The following is a 14,149-nucleotide window of genomic DNA, read 5'->3' as shown; positions in this document are numbered from 1 at the left end:
TCCCTCCCCCAATCCCCTCCAGGCAATCACAGTCAAAACAGAAAAATACAGACAGGCACTAGATAACCTAAGGCACCCTGGTTTCACATCCTGGCTGTGCATCTGAATCAACTGTGAGCGCTTGTTAAAATTACAGGTAGCAGAGGCTCACCCCGCCCTTCTGAGACAAAGCCTTGCAAGTGGGGCTGGGCGTTGGGGCTTTTACCGTGCTCCCTGGGTGCCTGGAACCAATCTGCAGACCAGCTGTGAGAACCTCCCTTCCTAAGGGCAGTGGATCAAAAGCAAAACGGTGTATACGTGTGGACATCCTGAGCACTGGCGGGGATTTGGATCCAAGAGGCAGCATGGGGAGCACCTGGGTGGCTCAGTCGTTAAGCGTCTGCCTTTGGCTCGGGTCATGATCCCGGGGTCCTGGGATCGAGTCCCGCATAGGGCTCCCTGCTCAGCGGGGAGTCTGCTTCTCCCTCTGCCCCTCCCCCTGCTCATTCTCTCTGTCTCTCAAATAAAATCTTTAAAAAAAAAAAAAAAAAGAGGCAGCATGGAATGGTCAAAGAACAAAGCACCCAGGCTTCTAGGTCTGACATTCCCAGCTGTGTGGCTTCAGGTAAGTCACATGCACTCTCTGAGCCTGTATCCATATCAGATGAAGATAACAAAGATAAAGGTTATTTGGAGGATTTACGAGCTCAGTCCAATAACAACAGAAGAACCCACGACAAGCACCTACCTGTCCTGGGCAATCTGACAGGAAACGGGGATAAAGTGTTGAATAAGACTCAATCCTTAACTACCTAGAACTTTTGGTTTAGTCAACGGGGCAGACCTGAAATAATTATTCAAATGAACAGGCCATTCATTCTATTTGCAATAAGCTCAGCAAGGGAAAAAAGCATAGAATATGACTGGAGGGTGACAGCAAGCATGAGGACTTCACAGATTGTATGACATGTGAGATCTGAAGATGAAGGAAATCCACCGAAGAAAAAGGTCAAAGGTGAGACATGACTTTCCACACAGAGGGGACAGAGTGTCCAAAAACCCTAAGGCAGAATTGAGCGGGGCACCGTCAGGAAATGAAAAGATGTTCTAGAAAACTCTTAGCAAATGGTGAAGTACTTCACACACGTTTTTAAACAGAAAAGAAGCCAGGTGTAAATGGGAAAGCCCACGAATCTGCTTACTGTTGCAGACAAGCCTTGGGATTCTGGCCAATCCGTCCACATTAGTTTCTGAGAATTGGCTTCCTTCAGCCTGGGGAAAGCCCCCTGCAGCTATCCCGAACCTCTACAAACCCACCCCCTTGGCAAGAGCCAACCGGCCGGGAGGAGGGAAGGGGGATACTGGCTGGCTTCTTGCCATTCAAGTATTTCTCTCTCTTAGAAACAAGAAATGGAGGTGAGAGAGTTGGAAGTTTACTTAAGACTCTCTACACTTTTGTTCCTGAGATGTGCCTGGTTCCCACCTCGTGGTAAGTCTGGTGGTTTAGCATTTCCTTAAATTGCACCCAAGGAGCCACTGTGAGCAGGTCATTTACAGCCAAACAATTTCAAGATCCTTCTGCCTCCACCCCCGGAGCCCGAAGGGCCTGTGGACTAGGAAATGCTTGGCATTCATCTTATGAAATCCCCCCAAACGCTCCGCTTTTCTCCCGATCATTTCCATTTCTTACTCCCTCGCAGAATGAGTTCCTGAGGGTGGTTTCGCTCTTGGTGGCTCGAGGTAATTCATATCAGATGGTGGTTGTCGGGTTTTCTGGGATTTCTGAAGCCCTGCTCTCAGTGTCCTGACCTAACAGAACATGCCCCGGCAAACAACAGGGCCTGACATAACTTCTTTCCACACCTTGGCTGATTTGTAATGCCACATCCAAAGCCAGGTTATAAATCAGCAGCCGGTCCCCGCTTCCCCTCCGGCACCCCACCCAAGACTCGGATACTCTGCTGACCCCGGGGAGGGTGAGGATGCGATGTCATACTCACTCAGCCGCGACTCTGCACCAGGCACTGTTCTAGGTATTTGCGTTTCCTGACTCTTACCATCACCTCATGAAATAGATATTTTTACCCATTTTCCAGGGAAGAAACTGAAGCTCTGTGAGGTTTAAGAACATGTCCTTTTGCAAGTGGTGGAGCTTGAACTGCAACCCACGGATGTTCTGTCACCTCTAAACGGCCCAGTGACTCACCCTTTTAATCACAGCTGCAGGGAGGTAAGGTAAGGTCTTGGCACAATTCGAGAACAGGCACAAGGTCCACTGGATAATGGACTTCTGGGGCCATGATGGGAATGGGAAGAGGAATGTTTCCACCCAGATCCTAGGGGAGCTTCAGGTAAGACTTCTGCTGTGGTTTTTCAAAGGATACTTAAAAAGAGAAAAAGGTAGATACCTTTCCGGTCTCAGAAATCTCCATTTCCTACTGTTCAAGGGTGCACTGATTTATCCTCGTTATACTGGAAGGGTAGTGGGCTGGGGGGCAATATCAAGAGCCCCAGACTGTTCCTATCTTGTGCTTTCCTAGCTGTGTGACCCTGGGCCAAGTTCCTCAACCTCTCTGATCCTTAACTTTCCCCCTTGCAAAATTGTGGTAACAATGACACCTACTTTCTAAGGTTTTGTATGAAGGTTATTACCCTCATTTTGCAAATGAGGACACTGAGGCTCGAAGGCATTCATTCATTCTTCCCACAAACATTTATCAAGAATGATATGATGGGAGGACAAGGAGGAAGTCCATGTAAAGCAGACCTTGTAATGATTACTAATGGGCAGCACGCCTTTTTAAAAGGGTTGAGAAACACTGTGTTGATGATTAAAGATAAAGCAGAGAGACAGAAAGGAGAAATAAAGAGTAGTGAGTTCCAGTGAATTCAGTGTGGGGTTCCAAGACGCGCAACATCAGGATCCTCCCTGGTTCCTGCACTTTCAGGAGTCTTGGGAGAATCTGGGCAAAGCCACCTCATTTCTGGACAACAGGTTGGGATGTACAAGAAAGATGAATGGGGTTATTTAGAGAGTCAGGGCTCTGGCAGAAAAAAAAAAAAACCCAAAAGGGATGGCTAGGGAGACTTTCTTAAAGGTTCAGCTCACAAATGGCAGTGTTAGGGAAGGCAGGAAGGACAAGGAGGCACACCTCAGCTAACAGGAGAGGGAAGTGGCTTCCCTTCACCCATGCCAAGGCTTGTCGGGGCAAGTAGAAGAAGGAATGACTGCAAATAGCAGGAGAGAAAAGGCTGTTAGGAGCTGTGGCCTTGGAACCAGGAATGTAGCCACTGCTCTTGGCTATGAATGGGGTGTTGGGAGGGGGAAGCATCCCAACCTCTGTCTGCTCCCCCCGCCTTCCATTTTCCTATTGGTGCTTCCCATTAGCTGAATCCAGATAGAATTAGAAGGCAAGCAAGGGAGCCCACTGATGCAGCCCATGGAAGTCAGCCCCTCCTGAGGCACAGAACAGGGTGGGACAAGTTGGAGAATACCCAGCACAACTACCTACAAAGAAGAAGGGGACAGAAGCCCATCTGGAGGGAAGCAAGATACCACGAGGCCCTTAGATAGTTGAGGGGGGAATGGCCCCATTGACAGGGGCAATCTGGCATTCCCAGATGACCATACATCAAGGGGAGGTTTTGAGTTGGAGTCTCTCTGCAAATTCGCCTGTTCAATATTGAAAGGTCAGTTCCAAAAGGCAAGACATTAATCAACTCCCCCAATCAATAAAGGGGCAGTGATGGGATTGCCAATTGGTATTCTAAAAGGGGTCAAGACATGGAACACTAATCTCCTTGAATCTCCTGGAATGTTATTGAGTGGACATGTGTGTGTGCCACCCATGTCCTTCGTCGGGAATGAAGAATTTACTCCCCCAGCTGCTGGCAGTCCAATGCAGAGCTTGCCTCTGATGAATAGAGCCACCTAACCCAAGGCCGTGTTGCTTTCCAGAGGTGGCTGTGTCCAGTGACTGATCAATATGCAGCTGTAAAGACCTGCCTCCCCAAGCCCAACTAAGGCCAAGTCTGAAAGGCCAGCCCAGCTCCACTGTGCCCCTTGGGGTCGGCTTAAACTATCACTGGGATGCCTCATGGCCCACCTTCTCCCTCTGCCCAATGCTGCTGCCTTCTCTTCTCCTCAGGTGTTCGTACCAGGAGCACTCCCTCATACACACCTGGCACACCCTGCATCTCAGAGTCTACTTTTTGGTACTCAACCTGCCACAGTTGTTAGAAGTTCCCTTATTATCAATCCTTACAAACAAAACTACAATTTAGAGTTTATAAGCAGTAGTAATAAGAGACATCTGTGATGCTTTATACTTTGCCCAACACATACAAGTTCACTTAATCTTCTCAGCAATCTGGAAAGGTTGGCAGGTATTCAAAGAACAATGACCTTATCTGTTTTATTATCTTGCAAACATAAGATGCCCAGCATGAACGGGTATCAGAAACATCCTTTTGTAGGCAATAACTGTAAGATTTAGGATAACGACTGCCAAGCTGTCTCATGGAATGTGCTCTACCAGATGTTAATAGGTGTTCTGTTTTAAAAAGTGGGAGTGATGTGCAGTCATATATATATTTTTAAATGCTAGGTTAAGACTCTTGACTGCAGGACATATCTGAGCCTTTAATGTGCCAATGTGCATTGTTAATCTTCAAGAAGAGGTTTTATGTGCAGTGTTTCCCAAAGAAACTTGACTATAAAACATCTATTACCATCTCTACAGGCACTGGGGACCTGTGGAAATGCTAACTTAGAGGACGGGTCCACTAGATAGATACCTCTTCCACTATTACTTTCCTTTCTACTTACTTCTTTCCATCTGGGGGAAAAAGGGAAAGGTATTCCTGAGTAGGCTCTGGAAGTGGCATTAGGAGACAAGTGTTGGATGGGGAGGCTTCATGCCTCTGAGCCTCACTGGCAGGGAGAGGTGTAGGCAGGTGGGGATGGCGTTTGTGAGGTGTGAGAATAGTTCTGAGTTAAGGAGGTGAGGCCAGAGCTCAGTAGGGGGGAAGCAGGTAGGCAGGAGGATGGGGGCAGAGGGCTCTGGGGAGAGGAGAATGAAAAGCTTGGGGCTTTCTCCAGAGCCAGGTGGATTTTTTCAGAGCCTGTGGCTTCCTGGTCAACCCCCGTGAGGCTGCCAAAGGCACTGATGCTTTCAAAAGAGCAAATGAGAAGGAGAAAAATGAGCCTGGGCAGTTCTGTTCCAGCTGACTGATATGGCAACCGCTCGTCGCTGCTCTCCAGGGCTTTAGGCTGCTCCAGCTCACAACCCTCTAAGACAGGAGGAATCCCTGAATGAAACTCAGAGGAACCAGCTCTGCTCTCTGGGCTAATTCATCCCTTTGGCCCTGAAAACATGAAGCCAGAGTTCAAGTACAAGACTGAACAATGCTAGGGAGGAAAACACAAACATGCATTGAATAAAATCTCCCCTGCCTCATACTTACTTAGTGAATTCTCAATGATTTACATGAATGGAGAAATTTTAAAAGACGTGGCTAATCCCAACTGGCAGATAATTTCAAAGTCTTATTAGGTGTTGGGTCTATTTGCATTTGAAAATTGGAATCTCTGATGCTAAGGAGTTGGACTTGTATGAGCTCGATGGTGTCATGGTTCAGAGAGCTGGCTTGGAAGTCAGTACTACCACTACCTAGCTGTCTTGGGTTGGGTCCCTCCAGAAGCTAACCCTGAGAAAAAGGTTTGCTAGCAAGTAGTTAATTTGGGAGGTGATCCCAAGAGTATTGTTGGAGAGAGGGTAGTAAAACAGGGAAGGGAAGGTGGCTGATAAAGGGTGTGTTTATTGATCAAATTCCCACTATGGGCAACTGGGGCTCCAACCCATTGGGGAATCTGAGAGACCATGTAAAACACAACTCAGAGTGACGCTACCTAAAAAAGCAAGGAAGCTGGGGTGTTTAATCCTTTAAGTCATATCCTTTACCTGCTCCAAGAAGCATTATTTCCTGGCAATTCTAGCCTGCCCCGTGTGGGGGTGGAGAGAAAACTTCCAGATGGAGAGTTGCAGGTACTTACAGGAGGACATGGCAAGGACTAAAAGGATGAGTACCGAGGGGACATGGATGGGCTGCCAACCCACGGGCTATTTAGCTACGTGGACTCTCTCTGCCTCAAGTTCCCTCCTTGTGAAATGATTGACAGTAGTGTCTAACTCATAGAATGTTGTGATGATTAAATGAAATCATGCTAGAGTGCACCCACAGAACCTGTTAGTGGTCTATTACTATGTGGCAAACCACCCCAAACTTAACAACTTAAAATGACAATAATCATTTATTGTATCTCACAGTTTGTGTGGGTAATTCAGATGGACCTCACTTGGGACAGCTTCTCTCCCCTCCATGATGTGTGGGGCCTCAGTCAAAAGACCTGAAGCCTAGGAGCTAGAATCTTTTGAAGGCTGGACCAGGGCTGGAGCATCCATTTCTAAGACAGCTTACACACATGGCTTGTAAGTTGGTGCTGGGGGTTGGTAGAAGGCCTCAGTTTCTCTGCACATGGGCCTTTTCAGAGGACTGCATGAGTGTCCTCACAACATGGCGGCTTGCTTCCCCCAGAGCAAGCTCTCAAGAGGCCAAGGCAGAAGCTTCACTGTCTTTTATGGCCTAACCTCAGAAGTCACATACGGTCCCTTCTATGTGACTCTACTGGTCATGTAGATGAGTTCTGGTTCATTATGTGAAGGGACTACCCCAGGGCATTGGTACCAGGAAGCAAGGACCTTTGGGGGCCATCTTGGAGACCTGGCCACTACCAAGTGACAGGCACATAGTAAGAGCTAAGTGAGTAAGAGCTATGGGAGCTCTATTTGAGCTACTATTTATATTCTCAAAACAAAAGAAAAATGCCTCAGTAAAGACTTGACTCTGGAGAGGCAGAGAACCAAGAGCCAATTTTCCCACCTGGTGTTGGCCCCGCTCCCCCCAGCCACTTCTCCCTGGGGGTAGACAGTTTATTCTCTGCTTGATGAAAGGTCTCATCTCTAACCTTCCCTGGAGCCAGGCAGGTGGCACTTGGCTTTCAGCAAGCATCTCAGCAGGCAAAATAAACAGAGGATGTAGAGATATCCATAATTTTGTAATTAAGCAGAGAAAGGTGATAACTGCAAATCCGGAGCCCCACATGTCCTCCAAGGGGTAGTTAGGGCTGCATGGAATCTGTTAACTGGCAATAACTTTGAAAGGAGGGTTTGCCAGAGAGAAGCCTGCGTCGGCATAGATCACCTGCAGATAACCATGGGCCGACTGTATATCCAAGCTGATTCGTTTTAAACTGAAAGCGCTGAGCTAAAGAGTCCAGCCTGAGTCTGAATTAATGATGAGCATGAATGAGGTTTGGCATCGCTTCCCTCACAGAGAGGCGGGCATTTAATGAATTTTTCATGGCTTGCTCATGGTGCCATTTTCCGTGCCAGATTCTGAGACCACAAGGCTTCAACAGCAAGGCTTCCTCACCTTTGGCATACGTGTTGTGAGAGACAGGCTGGGGTGGAGGGTGGGACCATGGTGTTATTCTCCACTTGTTTCGGCATCACCCACAGTGGACACCTTCCAAGTGTCTGCCCCATTCACAACAACTCTCCTGAGGCACCACCCCTTAGTTCAAAGCCATTTTGTCACACGTGATAACGTGCAGCCCCTCCTCTGGCTAACAGTGATTGGTTTGCAGTGGGCTCTTGACTCACGCTGGGCTGTGAGTCCTGTTGAAGTCCCTTCCCTGACACTGCTGAAATGGAACCCTGGGAGAGAGTCCTTCCCTTGGGGTGCCTGACAGCTGTGAGTGGGTTATCTTTTGCTGACAAGTAGAAGAGAATCTTCTGTGAGAGAAGGAAAGGATGTAGCAGAAATGTAGGAACAGAGATGAGAGATGGGAAGACAATCCAGATTCTCTAAAGGCCAGTTCCAGTCCCTTCCTGGGACCCATGTGCATTTTCACCTCTGAGTTCTTAGAGACACTGGCATATCCCTATAAATTTCCATTTTCTGCCAAACTAGTATGAATGGGTTTACTGTTACTTCCATAATAAACTCACCAGTTTGATGAGTTATTATGTCTTGATTTTAAAAACTAGTAAAATAATCACACAGACACACAGACAAAATGAGAGGGGCTTCTTCTCCCTCTCCCCAGGACCGTCCAAGCTCCGGGTCCTGGAGCACTGTGCCAGGAAAGAACAAACAGGCCTTTGCTCTGAAGGGCTAAGCTGGAGCCCGTGAGCCTGGAGGCTAGGGGCAGGCAGGTCACACTCCACGAGAGCAGTGAGCCAGGAGCGAGGGCCCTTCTGAAGGGACACCGGCTACTCAGCTCTGCATGATTCTCGGCATCAGGGTGCGATCACTGGGGCTGGATTTTTCTGATTTTTCAGGAGAAGTGGGAAGCCAGAACTTTTGTGTAAAATTTACTGATTTGAAAATGTTACAGATAATTTTTAACATGTTTTAAACACCCTGAGCACCAAACAGAGCATGTCTCTGGGCACTGACCTGTCTGCAGCCCTCTGGCTTGAGGCCTGTGTCCTAGGCCCCTGGATGATAGAGCTGGGACAGTGTGCAGTGTGTCAGGTGGAGGGACTCAGGCCAAGTGGGAGGTGTGGCCTGACCCAAGGAAACTGATGGGATGGAGGGTGGTGGCTTCCATGAAAGCTGGGGTGGTCCTATGCAGCAACCTGAAAGGGGGTGCTACTCTGAAGGTGGTGCCAGGGAAGGGGGGTACCCTAAACCCGATGGTCTTGAATGTTTTGTCATGGGTCCCTTGTAGCTGAGGCTGTTGTGGGTGGAGAAGACTATTGAGAGGGGCATTTCTGTGACCCACCCAGAAAAGCAGTCTGCTAAGTGATGGAGACCCTGAACTTGACAGTGTGGTCATGAAGCAGAAGGAGCGATGATAACAATTAGGGGGCTTCGTGGATCAAGGACCAGATCCCCACCCATTCCCTAAAGACAGAGTGAGACTGAGATTCTTATACAGAGAACGGAGATAAATCCCAGTGATATCTGATAAGGGACCTCTAGCGATGCAGCTGGGAGATTGAGCTAGTTTAAAGCCAATTAATTAAACTGTAAAGAAACATGACACCTGCCCCAACCTTAGAATTGGGGTGCAAAACCATATTGGTTATGCTTGCAACCAGAGGTCCTAATGAAGATGCTGCACTAAAGCCTCCCCAGTGGGGCTGTTCCACTCTAGGTATTTTTTTTAAAGATTTATTTATTTATTTGAGAGAGAGAGCACGCACACGAGTGGAGGGAGGGGCAGAGGAAGAGAAACTCAAGCAGACTCCCTGCTGAGCGTGGAGCCCCACGTGGGGCTAGATCTCAGGACTCTGAGATCACCACCTGAGCTGAAACCAAGAGTCAGGCACTTAACCCACTGTGCAGGCACCCCTCCACTCCAGGTATTTAAAACAGAGGCCATTTGGTAGGAGGACTTGATTCACAGGATGTGGAAGAGGACAAAGAGGCAATCAGGACTTAGTGAGGTAGCCCCAGAGATGAGCAGGTGCAGGAAGGGACCACCGCTATTACGCTAGAGGGACACATGAGGAGAGGTGCTAGTGAGGCCCAGGCTCCGGGATCCGTTAGCAGAAGTTGGAATCATGGCAGGTATGCTGGTGGGAACTGCAGCCAGGGGCGGGGTCAGGAGAGAGAGAAGCTGTAGCCTGAGCAGGGAGCAGAGCCAAGTACCTTGCCTTCTCCCTTCCTTCTGCTTCTGCACAGTATCCCACCTGTGCCTCTGTATGACTTTTAGGTGAAATCACCTGAAAGGGGAGCCTGGGAAACACAGTCCCTGTGCATCAGCCTCCCTGAGATACAAATCAGAGCCCAGGAAGGGCAAGGAGTGGACCTGAGGCAGATAGAGTGAAGATGAGCAGAAGTACCATAGAAGGTAGAGAACGCAGCACATTCCCAAAGCATGGACGCACAATGCCAGACTCCTGGCATTTCTGGAGCTCCCTGCTCATCCCTAGCTGCTCCCTGATCTTGCCCATCATTTATAAATAGGTTCTTAGCCGGAAGATGGCCAGATTGCCATGCTAGAGAATGGAAAGTAAGAAAAGAACAACCACTATGGTCACTCCAGAATTGTCACTTGTACGATAGGAACTATTTTAAGAGCCTTGCAATGTCTACCTCATTTAGAATAAGGCTTACTTTCCCCCTTTTTCACAGACAGGCAAATTGAGGGGACAATAATGGGTAACATTTAGGCATGCCCTTTTGGGCACCAAACCACAGAATTCACTCACTGGGAAGATGAGTTCCTTGATTTTATTGGCAGTTTGTATCTTTCAGGACCTAATCTGGTCTCCAAATGGATTTTATTTTGGCAGCTAGGGTCCCAACCAATTTATCTGATCTTATCCTGCATATTTATATTGTGACAAATATGTATGATAAAGAACAAGTCTGTTAGTATCAGGGGTATAATGGATGGCCAGAGGCTGGTTAGAATTTGTAAAATGAGTCATACAAACAAACACATGGCATACATCCCCTCCCCACCCCCCATACTCTCCCACAGAGCCTGAAATATCAGATGGGTAGTGGTTGACAGTTTTAATTACAGGATGTCTTTTATGGATATTGGTCTCTCTAAGTTAGAGTTGAAGAACACTGATGGTTGTTCATGTCATCAGTTGTGGTTGGAGTCCCTTGGGAACTGTGATATATTGGTTTTGTGGCCTTTGCTTCAAATTCCTCTCTGTAAACAGAGGTCTGGGTTAATTGCATATGGTGGAGCTAGATGTGGGATTGGGATTAATTTCAGCCAATCTTACTTCCAACCACTCTCCCGACACACATCCTCTCTCCTACTTGGGCCAGTCTTACAATTACTTCTAAACCCATCATGCCTGACCTTCTTTCTCACTTTTGTCCAGGCCATTCCTTCAACTTGGGATACCCTTCCCATTTTTCTCTGGAAATCTTATTCTGTAAGCCTGGATCAGGATCCACATTCTCCATGGAACTTTCTCAAGTTAATTCTCTGACGCAATAGCACAAATTCTGCTAGCACTTATAGTGTGCAATCATCCTCATCATTAACAAAATATCTTTATTGAGTGACTAATACATAAAATGCACAAGGGCGCCTGGGTGGCTCAGTTGGTTGAGTGTCTGACTCTTACTTTTGGCTCGGGTGCTGATCTCATGGTTGTGGGATTGAGCCCCTGGTCGGGCTCCGCACTCAGTGTGGAGTCTGCTTCAGATTCTCTCTCCCTCTCACTCACACACACACACACTCTCTCTCTCTCTTTCAAATAAATAAATAAATAAATAAAATCTTTTTAAAAAATGCACAGTGCTAGGCACAGAGTTGTCAAAGTGGTATAAACCATAGTCCCTCCCTGTCACATGTTTACAATCTATTTGAGGAAACACAACATCTGTTCATTCATTCGTGTCGTAAGCACTGAATATCCACTAAGGGCAAACACAGCACCAGGCAGGCAGTGAGAAGAGACATCCATAAATACACACATATAGACGTGAAGCACTCATTAAGCAACAACACAAAAACATACACATGCTAAGTGACAAGTTGGTCATCATCCAGCAACACAGTATAATAGTTAAGAGAAGGAGGACTGAGTCTGGAGCCCAACCCTACAGTTCAGAGCTGTGTGACCTTGGGTGACACACTTAATGAGGACTCCCAAGCACATTTGGGCGGGTTTTGCCCCCTCATTTGTGCCTGGCCTAGAAGGCGTGTAAGGGCTGAAGTCAGCCCCTGTGCTGCTCCCCAAGCTGAGCTGTTTGGCACTCAGTCTCCATCTTCCTGGAAGAAGGAGTGCCCTCTTGTAAGTCATTTGCTGAGCGGGTGCCATTTTGAAATTGATTCTCCAAGAAGAGGCTCCCTTTCCTGATTCACACAAGGTACCCTAAGAGCTAACAGAGCCCTCTGCTCAAATGCTCTGAGCTTCCATTTCCTTATTTACAAAATGGGGCTAATAATGCCTACTTTAAGAGAATTAAATGAGATAATATAAGTGATTTATCCTGATTCTTTAGCTGCAAGGCAAAGAAACTCAAACTGTAAAAGAAACGAGAGAGAGAAAGAGAAACTTCTGGTGTATGTTGTGGGGAATGGCACAGAAGTCTCAGAAAGGAAGGAACTGCTACAGGGCCAAGGTCTTGGGCTAGAAATGGAGTCTCTAAGTCAGGATTCAGGAAACCAGAACCACTCCAGGTATCTGGAGCAGCAAAGAATGGAATGCAGGCACTGGGAGCTTGCACTGGGAGTGGGAGGGCTAGAGAACAAGGTCAGGGGCACAACTGGACACCAGAGTTCAAGGGCATTACCAAGGTTGTGGTCCAGGGTTCAGAGAGCCTCAGTGATTGACACCTCTGGTGCCACCATAATCGCCACTCATGCCCCAGGAGGCTGGAGAGTAGACTCAGAACATTCAATCCATCAGTAAATAATGCCCACGGAAGCACTATGTGAGGGCTCTCATGAGGAAGAGACTATTGTCATTAGCCTCATTTCCTGGGCAGATCCATATGAAAGTTCTCTCCAATGGCGGGGGGGGGGGGGTCTCTCCTCCTAGGGCAGGAGGCCAGAGCAGCCTTCTACAGGAGTCTCAGGGGTCAGGCATTAAAATGGAGAGTGTACCTGCACTCTTTTTTTTTTTTTAAAGATTTTATTTATTTATTCATGAGAGACAGAGAGAGAGAGAGAGAGAAGCAGGCTCCCAAGGAGCAGGGAGCCCAATGTGGGACTCGATCCCAGGACCCTGGGATCATGACCTGAGCCGAAGGCAGACGCTTAACCATCTGAGCCACCCAGGCGCCCTGCACCTGCACTCTTACTGAAGGCCTCTCCAGGGAGTGGGAGAGTGTCATCTCACCTCCACTTAGCAGGGCCAGTGCCCTCCGTACCCTTCCCCCATGGAAGTTACCCAAAGCCACTGGGGCTGCGGTGAGGCTAGAATGAGCCCACATCCTGGGCAAGCAGCAGGAAGCATGCCGTGTCCCAGGGGCCGCCACACAATAAATTCTCTCTCTGTGTTGGCGCTATGCTGAGGTCTCTTGTAGACCAACCAGCGCTGCTCTAGGGTAGTGGTGAAGGCCAGTATACCTGGACCACGACACGCCCCTCCAACAAGCCGCGGCTCACCCACAGTGATGGTCTGACCAAGCCTAAACTGGAGGGTCTATCTGGGTGGACAGCAAAGGCTAATGTTCCTGTTAGTCCGATGAGAGGCAGAGAGACACACAGATGGAGAAAGAGAGAGAGAGGGAGAGACAGAGATAGACGGAGTGCAAGAGAGAGAGGGAGGGAGAGAGAGAGGGAGAGACAGTGCAAGAGAGAGAGGGAGGGAGAGACAGAGGGAGAGACAGAGATAGAGTGCAAGAGAAAGACACAGAAAAAGAGACAGACAGAGAGGGTGTGAAACCCAGGCCATTGCTTTCCTCCTGGCAGTTACGAGCTAACCTCTCAGGAGCACCTCTCCGATGGTCTGGCCGCTAAATCACCACTACCGCAGTAATTGAAACAGAAAATCATGCTCCACAGAACAATCTAGCAACACCACCATTAGCAGCTGTGGTTTTTCATTGCGAACTGGGGAGATAATATGCCTCTTTATGTGTGCAGAGGCACAGTCAGATATATATCTTCACCAATATTTCAATAGGGACTGGGCCCTCCCCACTCTTTCCTTTCACCCAGTGATATGTGGGGCTGCTCATTCAGGGAGCCCAAAAGGAATAGTCAACTTTTCTCTACTACCCGAGGCTGCCCAGCTCCATGGCCTTTGCAAAAGTTTCCCTTCCTTCCCTCCCCCCTCCCTACCTGCCACCTCTGTCCTTGAGCTTGCGTGTGTGCATGGGAGACAGAAACAGAATGAATAAGCACACAAATCCATAAGGAAAAGCAGCAAGGAGTGCTCAAATCGAGCAAGCTGTACCTGCAGGGGAATCTGATGTCTTTGGAGGGAAAAAGGAAGGGAGAGTCGAAGAAATGCCGAGGATGAGGTGAAGAGGGGTGACGGAAAGAGAGGACAAGAATGGCGTTCTAGAGAAGAGAGCAGCAGGTACAAAGGCCCTGAGCCGCGAGGGAGCTTAGCAGGCAGGGGCGGCCCCGGAGGAGGCTGCTGGGAGCGGAGGGCAGAGTGCCAGGGGAAGG

This window comes from Neomonachus schauinslandi, chromosome 1, assembly GCF_002201575.2.
Source record: "Neomonachus schauinslandi chromosome 1, ASM220157v2, whole genome shotgun sequence".
Classification (NCBI taxonomy): Eukaryota; Metazoa; Chordata; class Mammalia; order Carnivora; family Phocidae; genus Neomonachus; species Neomonachus schauinslandi.
Note: the sequence above shows the minus strand (reverse complement) of the source record.